Consider the following 10261-nt stretch of genomic DNA (forward strand, 5'->3'; position numbering starts at 1 on the left):
TTAAGGGTCGACCCTCCCTTGTCTCCGCCCCTTATAACATGACACGCCTACTGCTGGGAGTATAAAGGTAAACTACTGCGCAATAAACATTGAAGCTGAACACCCACACTGTGTGTGCTGACTGTTCCTTCCCCAGCCCGGGTTGGCTGGAGATCTGCCGGTATAACTTTGATATGTAACGAACGCTACACTCCTGTTGAGTCACGAGGTTCAGAATGGACCCCCTTGCTTTCTTAACTCCTCCTCAGAGAGAAGCCTAGGTGCAGCTGCATCCAATCCTAGTCTCAGACTTGGTCAATGGTTTATGGCTAAGGATTATATATGTTTAGCAGCAGTTTATGGTTTGTTCACACCAAGGAGAGAATCACAAGAATTTAACAGTAACTAATCATTGGTTACTCTAGCATCTACAAAGTGATTAAACGAGGTTTACTACAATATTTGTATCGATACACGCACACACACCATAGGCCTAATAAAGGTACCTATTAAAATTCCCTAGGGTTTAGTAAAAATACAGTATGCGCAGATAAAGGTACCTGGTAAAAATTCTGATTGAGTTCAGTGAAATATTCACTTCAAATGATTGTCTCAATGGGCGAAAGTTGAGCCTCAAGGAGCGAAGGACACCGGAAATCAGCCCAGGTCCTGTTGCCAGGCCTCTGTATGCCTCTTCTGATTAATCTTCTGATTCTCTCCCCCATCCCACCGGGGGGGAGTGAGCGAGCGAGCGGCTGTGTGGTGCTTAGTTGCCGGCTGAGGTTAAGCCACGACAAAACTTAAGAGTTCGCAACTCTGAGAGGCGTCCCACTCAGAGGGAAATACTGGCGCAGCCCTCTACAGTCCAGAAGAGCTCAGAGGGTCTCCCTTGGTGCCACTGTTTATAGGGTCGTGAGATGATTGACTTTAGGCATCAGTAAATTTCCATTCTCGCCACAGCTCCGGTCAGTAATTGCTGAGTTCTCATCAATATCTCAGCAAGGCAGGTACGATCCTCCCGTACCGATCCACCTGAGTTACGATCCACAATGATATGTTCCCGTGCTGCCAGGGGGTGACTGATTATGCCAGGTGAGATCAAGGCATTCTTGTTCCCCAGCTCAGCCATGCAAGAGTGCCTGGTATGACCAAGGGGCGCTTAACCGCCAGACTCATTGCTCAAAGGCCAAGCCTTGATAGGAGTCCCCATGATCGTAAGGTGGTCCAGAGGAGGGGGTGGATGCACCACCACAGAGCTCCAATACGAACTGGAGTCGAAGGCAGCCAAGTGGTATGCTATAATTGACATATTGCCAATGCGTTTTTCTCAATTCCTTTGGCAGCGGAGTGCAGGCCACAGTTTGCTTTCACGTGGAGGGGGGTCCAGTACACCTGGAATCGACCGCCCCAGGGGTGGAAGCACAGTCCTACCATTTGTCATGGACTAATCCAAACTGCACTGGAACAGGGTGATGCTCCTGAACATTTACAATACATCGATGACATCATCGTGTGGGGAAACAAGGCAGAAGAAATGTTTGAGAAGGGAAAAAGAGTGATTCAGATTCTTCTGAAAGCTGGTTTTGCCATAAAGAAAAGCAAGGTCAAGGGACCTGCGCAGGAGATTCAGTTCTTGGGAATAAAATGGCAGGATGGACGCCGTCATGTGCCTATGGATGCAGTCAACAAGACAGCAACTATGTCTCCACCAGCTAACAAGAAGGAAACACAAGCCTTCCTAGGCCTTGTGGGGTTCTGGAGAATGCATATTCCAGGTTATAGTCAGCTTGTGAGCCTTCTCTATCAAGTAACCTGAAAGAAGAACTATTTTGAGTGGGGCCTTGAGCAACAACAAGCCTTTGAGCATATCAAACAGGAGATAGCTCGTGCGGTAGCTCTTGGGCCTGTCCAGACAGGACCAGCTGTGCAAAATGTACTCTACGCTGCAGCCGGGGAGCATGGTCTCAACTGGAGCCTCTGACAGAAAACATCAGGAGAAACCTGAGGTCGACCATTACGGTTTTGGAGCCGGGGGTATTGAGGATCAGAAGCCCACTACACCCCAACTGAAAAAGAGATACTAGCAGCATATGAGGGGGTTCAAGCCACTTCAGAAGTTGTTGGTACAGAAGCATATCTCCTCTTGGCACTGCGATTGCCCGTGCTACACTGAATGTTCAAAGGAAACATTCCCTCTGCACATCACGCAACCAGCACTACATGGAGTAAGTGGGTAGCACTGATCACGCAACGAGCTCGACTGGGGAAACCCAACCGCCCAGGAATCCTGGAAGAGATCATGGACTGTCCAGAAGGCAGAGATTTTGGAGCATTGCCTGAGGAGGTGGCTCGTGCCCAAGAGGTACCAGCATATAATGAGTTATCAGAAGATGAAAGGCGTTATGTTTTGTTTACTGATGGATCCTGTCGTGTGGTAGGAAACCATCGAAAGTGGAAAGCTGTTGTGTGGAGTCCCATACGAGAAGTCGTTGAGGCCACTGAAGGAGAAGGTGAGTCAAGTCAGTTTGCAGAAGTGAAAGCCATCCAACTAGTCCTAGAGATTGCTGAACAAGAAAAGTGGCCAGTGCTCTATCTCTATACTGACTCCTGGATGGTGGCTAATGCCCTATGGGGTTGGCTACAGCAGTGGAAGAAGATCAATTGGCAGCGCAGGGAGATGTGCAATGCTCTTTTTGATGGGTACCTCCCATGCAAGTAAAAATGCAGTTAAGTGAAAGATACTCATACCATTAACTCTCTCTGAAATCAACTGAAACATCAAACAACAGTCATCTTTCCCAGGTCCATGCAAATTGGTTTGCATGTGCTAACATTCAATCTGAGAGAGGAAATTTATTATCAAATTAGTTCTTAATGCAACAGCAGTATTTGCGGGGAAAAATATGTGAGTAACGTGTCTAAAAGATCTCACTTATATTCCTATTTACTTTTAGAAACTGTATCTTTATAAGGAAAAAAATTACACTCCAAAACTGGAACACTACTGGTTACCTCCAGTTCATTATATACAAGATGCCTTGAAAACAGTTGATATAAATGACTAAGAGATAAATTATACGTTATCCTAACATTAATGATCACAGTGACAACCTGCAGACACAGATCTGTCTAAAAATTATTGAGTATATCACAGAATAGAATCATACCTAATTCCACAAGCAATATGATAAGGAGTAGTCTTCCAGGATTCAGCATCAACCTGCTTGCCATCGGGTAATGTAACTTTAATGGGTTTACTGTCATTTGCAGCTCTTTCTGCAAGGAGTGCATCATGTTAAGCTTTAAGTTTATTGTATATCTCTAAATGCTCATTGATAAATGCAGGCCAGGGATAGATATAATGAATAAAGAGAAAGAAAAAAAAAATCAATAGATTATTAATCTAATATCACATTACGTCAAGAACACAAACAGAATGGATATACTTTTCACAAGGAGCTATGTGACTATATCTATATAAGTGCTATATCTAATAAGTGATCATTATTATTACAGATTAATTATATAGTAATGTTATGAGACTTCAGTTTAATGAAAATTATTACTTTGAAATGTACCACTATACATCTGTTTAGTAAACTACACATACGTTAATAAGCTACTACATAGTTTATTAAACACCTGTTTAATAAGCTACACAAGGACAAAAAAAAAATCAATTTGAAAAGACTGTAGAAGTTCAACATAAAAATAGATTTTTACTATTATTAGGTCAAAAAAACTTATGGAACACCTCTACTCTGAGCCACTCAGGACCCAACTCCAGTCTACGTGTCATATAATGACATCAGGGCTATCAACTTGGGCATAACCAGGGTTATACAGCTATGCAGTTGGCTCAGGATTAGTGCTGGCCAGCAGCTGGCCCTCTCTGTGCATAGCCAGAGGGATCTGTGTTTACCCATCACGAAGACAGAAAAAGCAGAGCACCTTATGCAGGCTTTCCTCATCCCAGAGATCTGCTGCCTACCTCCTGGTGCAGACAGGGGCACAGTGAAAAGCATCACCAAGCAGCAACTATAGAAATCAAAGCCACTCTCCCATTACACCAATATAACTTGGTGTAAAAAGAAACAAAGTCACTTCATGGCAAACTTTGGTAACATATGAAATAGTAGGAAAAGGAGTTAACTACTGCTGACGTGAGGAAACAGACTCCAGAACCTGTAAGGTTGTAAAGTAGGTATGTTTATTCAGCACTGGGCAGCACGGGGGGGTCATCCCGCCAAAGTCGTGCGCGCCCACGTGGTAGCTCGTCCTGGATTTATATGACAAAGTGTTACATATACATAAGATTTCCCAATACGCCTATACAGATGCATGAGCTGTTCCCGCTTCGTATTAAAATTAGCCCCAAGAGGTCGTTTCCATAAACTCCTCCCAACTGCGCTTGCGCAGTGCCTCCTGGTAGTGGCCGCGGGGGTCGTGGGGATGAAGGCTGATGACTCCTCTTCGTCACCGCTAGTAACCCCTTGTTCTTGCGCAGACTCAGTTGCTCCTTGGCTCTTGTCCAAATTGCAGGGTTGGTTTCGGCTGGTTCTTGAGACAAGTTTCTGTTCTTATCAGGAACTGTCCTTTGTTGTGAGACTACCAGGCTCCTCACTTTAATCATCTTGCACAATAGTTAGATAAGCGTAGTTACGCCCTAAAGCCCCTTTTCAATGCCAGATAAAATACTTCAGAGGGATGAACTGCAGCAGTACACAAAAGAGCAACCAGGAGACCGTATCTTTCAACACCCCATGGCCCAAGGACAGCTCACCTCCGTCAGCCCTCCATCGCCAGCCCCTTCCTTCATTTTCTTCTTTCCACAGTCTGCCTTTTTTTCTTCCCCAGCATTTACCTGAGGAGGACGAGAACAATTTCCTCATTCTCCAGCAATTGCTCACACCTACGGCGCTTTAACCCCCCTCAGCCCCACACACCAGGGAACAGACTCGACCGCTTCGCCCCAGGAAACCCCGGCCCAGCTCCCTGCTCTTTTACCTTCGGGTAAATCCAACTGCCTTTGAACCCTGCTCCTCCGGAGCTGGGGAAATCCCCGGCGACCCGCGATAAGGGTGAAGAAGGAGAGGCCCGGCTCTGCCCCTGCCGCCAGCACCCGTCCTCCCCCCGCAGCTGACGGGGCCGCCCCCCCTCAGACCTGACGCGGGGAGAAGGGGACACCCCGCCTCAGGACACCCCCGGCCCGTGGTGAGGGAGAGCCGCCCTGAGGAGAGAGCGGTTACTCCGGCGCGGCCCGCCGCCGCGGTGCGGAGCCCACCTGGTTGTCAGCGCCCGCCATTACCGCACGCGGAGCCGCTCGACACAGCGGGGAAAAGGCAAGAACGACCCCACACAGGCGCCTCCCGGCCGCCGCAGATGATGCAACCGGGGCCGGCCGCACCGACCCGCCGCGGCCGGGCCAATGGGGCCAGAGGGCCGGGCCGGGCCGGGCCGCCCTGGGGTGTACGGGGCGGTGGCGCGGCAGGAGTGGAGGCCGCCTGTGAGGAGCCCCAGTCAGCACCCGTGAAGGCGGGAAGCGGGATCCGTGTCCCCACACCCCTGCTCTCCTCTCTCTTGCGGGGAGAAACGTAACCAGCCTCCCCCCGCCAGCAAGGCTGCAAGGCCCCGTGGGGGTGGCAAGGGGCTGAGGGACGGGGCGGCACTCAGGCACTTCTAACTACCATTCCCCGAAGGCAGAGATTCAGTCAAGGATGAATCAACTCATTGGAGTAATCTTTGCAAAGGAGACACAAAATAGAAATAAAGAAAAATTAGATTCACCAATGTCTGATTTCCCAGGGGAAAAAAAGTGGAAGAGTTTCTGGGGAGATTCTGTCAGACTTGGACTGCAGGAGTGCAGCTGATTTGCTTAGCCCTGTCCTGAGGGGAGGCTTGCTGTCAGGGGGTTGGTGGCTACCGACACCTCTAAGAAAAGGCTGTGATATTGAGGCATGATATTTTGCTTTTGTAACCTTCCTCCCCTTCTCTCCCTGCTGTTGTTTCTATATAAAAATAAATAATAGTTTAATTTAGGAATGTTACTTTCTCTCAGCACGTTCTCATGGTGGCCATGGGCTCCCAGAGCAGCCTGTCCCTTAGGTGTGTTTGGTGAACTCATTTGGTAGCCTAGTTTAAGAAAGGTGTTTATTACAAGATTTCACATTTTCAAGAAACCCAGGCATAATGTCCTTACACGGACAGGGCCTTTGAAGAGTCTAAATCAGAGGTCAGAGCTACAGCTTGGCTTGGACCTCTGCTGCCTGCAAAGTACCTAACACCACTTCTGCCTCCTGTAATGGCTGTAATAGCTCTTCATCTGTAGCAATGATCTGGGATTTTAGAGTGTTTCATTCAGCTAAAATGTGCTTAGATGAACATCAGAGCACCTCAGACTCTATGGACCTAAGTGCTGTAAGAAAAATGTTCAGGAAAAATAGGCAGTTTCGTATAGCTTTCAAATACTGGTTATGTAGGGGTGAAGGATGGTTGAGAGAACATCATCACATTATTTGACCACAAATGTAGGAGCTTAGAAAATAATGCAAATATTTTTTTCTATTTTTTTAAATATTTAAAGTGGGAAGGTGTAGTAAATATGAATTTAAAGACAGAATCAGGTCTACTGAATAATTTATTTGCTGTCTAAAAGTAATAATATGAGAAGCATAAGTATTGGCAAAAACATTTCTTAAACAGCTACATTTAATAATATATGTAAGATATATGTAGCAATACAACGTTTATTAATACAAAGGATGTTTGGTTTTAAGTACTAATTTTTAGATTTGCAATATCTTCTAAAATTTTTTTGTGTGGACGAATTACAACTGGCTAAGAGACAGCACATTGCAAAACTTATAGATAAATTAGCTAACCCCAAAATGAACAAAAACCTGTAGTGATACTGTTAAAGAGAAAGGATTATTAAATATTTCAAAAGCAATCGGGAGAACTGTAGGAGAACTGTCCCTTTTGCCAGAAGATGGCAGCAGCGAAACACCCTGTGTTGAGAAAGTATTCTGCAGGATGCCCTGTTCACAGATAATGGGATTTATGGCATAAAATACAAAACTAAATGAGTGTTTTACTGACTTCCCTCTTAAGCAGGGTAATTAAAGATGTGTGACTGAACTCAACCGGACTCTAAGCTAGTGTAAATTGATTTCAATATTCTTTAATGGTTATCACCAAGTGAATGTCTGGATGTTTCTGCTTCATTTGAAATTTGTTGGAAAATTCGATTGGAATTGCAATGTAATTTGGCTTATATTTTGTTTAGGAAAACTAAAAATCAAAATTAAATCAAAACAAAAATAAAACTTTTAAAAATTAATCAAAATTTAATAAAATAAATTTTTTAAAAAGCTAATCACAATTTTAAAAAGGAGAAGAGAGTAAAAAGTGAGAAACAAACAAAAGGTAAATGAAAATACAAGGAAATGAGGAAGGGGAAAGATGATTTTTTAAGAAAAATATTTCACAACTTGTAACACATCTACACCATCTATTTGCACCAGCTGCTTTAGGGAAACCCATCTAACTTGTGATACAGCACTGGCCTTTCTGTAAAGTGTCTGGGTTTGTTTATATTTGGTGTACATTAAATCAACTCTATTCACTGTAGAGTATTTCCTAACTTTGCAAACTCCCAACTAATTTGAAAATCAAATTGTATGAAAGCCATCCATTTACATCTAGGGTTCAAAATACATCATTTGAAATCAAGGCCTAATGGATTTCCAGAAGCCCACATCAAGGGAAGAGCTATCAGCTCCCATTACAAAATCATGCAAATATGGGAATCTCAGCTTTGAGAACTGAAATCTTTTTGTGCAGTTTTTTGCTGTATTAATTTCACCTAGGCTGATACGACAAAGCAGTAAACTTCTTAGAAGTCCAGTATAGCAAGCTTAGAAATGTAGATTCAGAAATTCAACGATACATGAAGTTAAAGAAAATAATAACGATAGTTGACATTAAATTAAAATACCTGTGAAAATAATTGAAGTCCTGATTCAAACTGGAACATGCTAGGAAAACTGAATCTAAGCCTTGGCTTTTGATATTTTTTTTACTTTTGTGGCCTTACTATTAAAAGAAAATAGTTATCTTTTTAGGAGGATAAGAAAAATAACTGATCTTTCATGCAACGAAGGAGACTGGTTTTATTTTGTTTCTGTATCCATGACGACTTTGTGTTCAACCACTACAGTATGTAGTCCAGTAGTCTTTATGGTGCCAAGGGGTTTTCCTAAATCCACCAGGCATTTTTCTGCTTCTTCCAGAAGAGATGCATGCTTGTGCTTGCTAGGGAGAAAATCCTTCCTAACAGCAGAAATCGCACTGAACTTTGTAGACTGGAAGCACACTCTGCACAGTGACAGCCTTGTCCCAGGGTGCAGGTCCACTTCATTTGCCCCTCTTGCCACCTTTTCTTCATACCTGCAACTGCAGAGATAATGCATTCAAATTACTCAGGTTCAGTTTGTTCTCTACCACCAGGCAGGTTTTTTTAGTAAAACAAGATAACGTTGTATTTGGTCAAATGTAGGAGACATTCAGTTTCAGTGCTCATAGTTACAGATGCTGGAATCACAGGTTACAAATTCTAGGTGAAAACTAAAACCAGGGTTCACTCCTTGACATCACACGAGCATCAGTCTCCTACTAGGAGTCCTTGGGCCTTTTAAAGAAGGGTGGGCTGGGTGTTGGTCGGCGGGTGGTGAGCAATTGCATAGTGTATCACTTGCTTTGTGTATTATTATTGTATTATTATATTACTATTATTATTATTACTACTATTACTACTATTGTATTTCATTTTACTTCAGTTATTAAACTGTTCTTATCTCAACCCACGAGTTTTCTGACTTTCACCCTTCCAATTCTCTCCCCCATCCCACCGGGGTGGGGGGAGTGAGCGAGCGGCTGTGTGGTGCTTGGTTGCTGACTGGGGCTAAACCATGACAGTCCTTTTTGGTGCCCAACATGGGGCACGAAGGGTTTGAGATAATAACAGATTAACCAGAGTGTATTAAGGAATTTGTATCTGTTAACAGTTGCCGGTCACAATATTGATTCATCTGTTCTTGGTATTAGTCTACCTGATTTACACCATGCTCTTGGTTTTGCAGTACGTGTTAAAGATTGGTGCTGGGTTTTCCAGTTTGCTGTGCTCTGCAGTGATTAGTGATGTTTTGCCTGGGAGATTTTTTATTAAAACACTGACCTTGAGCGTTATCTGGTATTTGGGTTCTGTAGTGAAGCCATTACTGTACTTTGGGTACCACCTCATGGAGACAATTAGCAATTATACCTCTTCCTCTGAGAGGTTTTTTATGGAGGAAATACAGAATGGCACCTTCGCTGCTTTCTTCTATGATGTTTTGTCCTTCATTGCAACAACTTTTCATTATCTTGAACATCCTTGGATAGTTAAGATATATCTATTGGTAGTTCTTGGGAATATTGTTTCAGTTTTGTCTAGGGTTAATAAGCAGTTTAAGAATATCATCCAGAGATCTGCCCCAAGGCTCGATAGTTATGAGTGGCAGGGAGTGTGGGAGAGCATGGGCAAGTACCTAGGACGGTGGGCCCCTCCAATGTTTTGGAACTTCACCCCTGAACAAGTGCAGAATCCTGAAAAGATAGTAAAGTATTTGGAAAAAGTATGTTGTCACCCTGGCAACTCCAGAGAGACACAAATCACTGCAACGTGCTGGGGCCTGGCCCATGCCTAGCGAGCCCTATTAAACGCTATTCAGAACCCTCAAGGGGAAGAGAAGGTCTCTGGATGTGATGACAAAACGACAGGCACTGCAGCTACGCCAGCCCCCACGACAGGCGCTGTGGCTACGCAAGCCTCCGTGACAGGTGCTGCAGCTGCACCAGAGAACCAACCCATGCCAATACCAGTTGCCCCTATACAGAAGAAAAAATACACAAGGAAATCAGCTCGTTTAGTAAGGGCTGATGATGAGCCAGGGCCATCACGAGAACAGGAGGAGGAAGAGGCAGAACCCATAAATGAGATTGTAACCCTGTCCCTGAGTGAGCTGCGAGATATGTGAAAAGATTTCAGTAGTCATCCAGGTGAGCACATCATCACCTGGCTGCTCCGATGCTGGGATAATGGGGCCAGTAGCCTGGAATTAGAGGGTAGGGAAGCCAAGCAGCTGGGATCCCTTTCTAGGGAAGGGGGCATTGACAAAGCGATTGGAAAAGGGGCAAAAGCCCTCAGCCTCTGGAGGCGACTCCTGTCAGGTGTGAAGGAAAG

The 10261-nt window shown here is 44.5% G+C and overlaps 1 long non-coding RNA gene across 1 annotated transcript; it reads right to left on the reverse strand.

Annotated features, from left to right (window-relative positions):
- Window positions 1-4167: 4167 nt before the first annotated feature.
- Window positions 4168-6313, reverse strand: LOC148055128 (uncharacterized). The gene is made up of 2 exons (XR_015705839.1): window positions 5264-6313; window positions 4168-4843 (listed from the first exon to the last, which is right to left on the reverse strand). It is a non-coding gene; the product is annotated as an uncharacterized LOC148055128 (long non-coding RNA).
- Between the last annotated feature and the right edge of the window lie 3948 nt (window positions 6314-10261).

Source organism: Nipponia nippon, unplaced genomic scaffold (assembly GCF_047370975.1).
Source record: "Nipponia nippon isolate SJK-2023a ecotype South Korea unplaced genomic scaffold, ASM4737097v1 scaffold_26, whole genome shotgun sequence".
NCBI lineage: Eukaryota > Metazoa > Chordata > Aves > Pelecaniformes > Threskiornithidae > Nipponia > Nipponia nippon.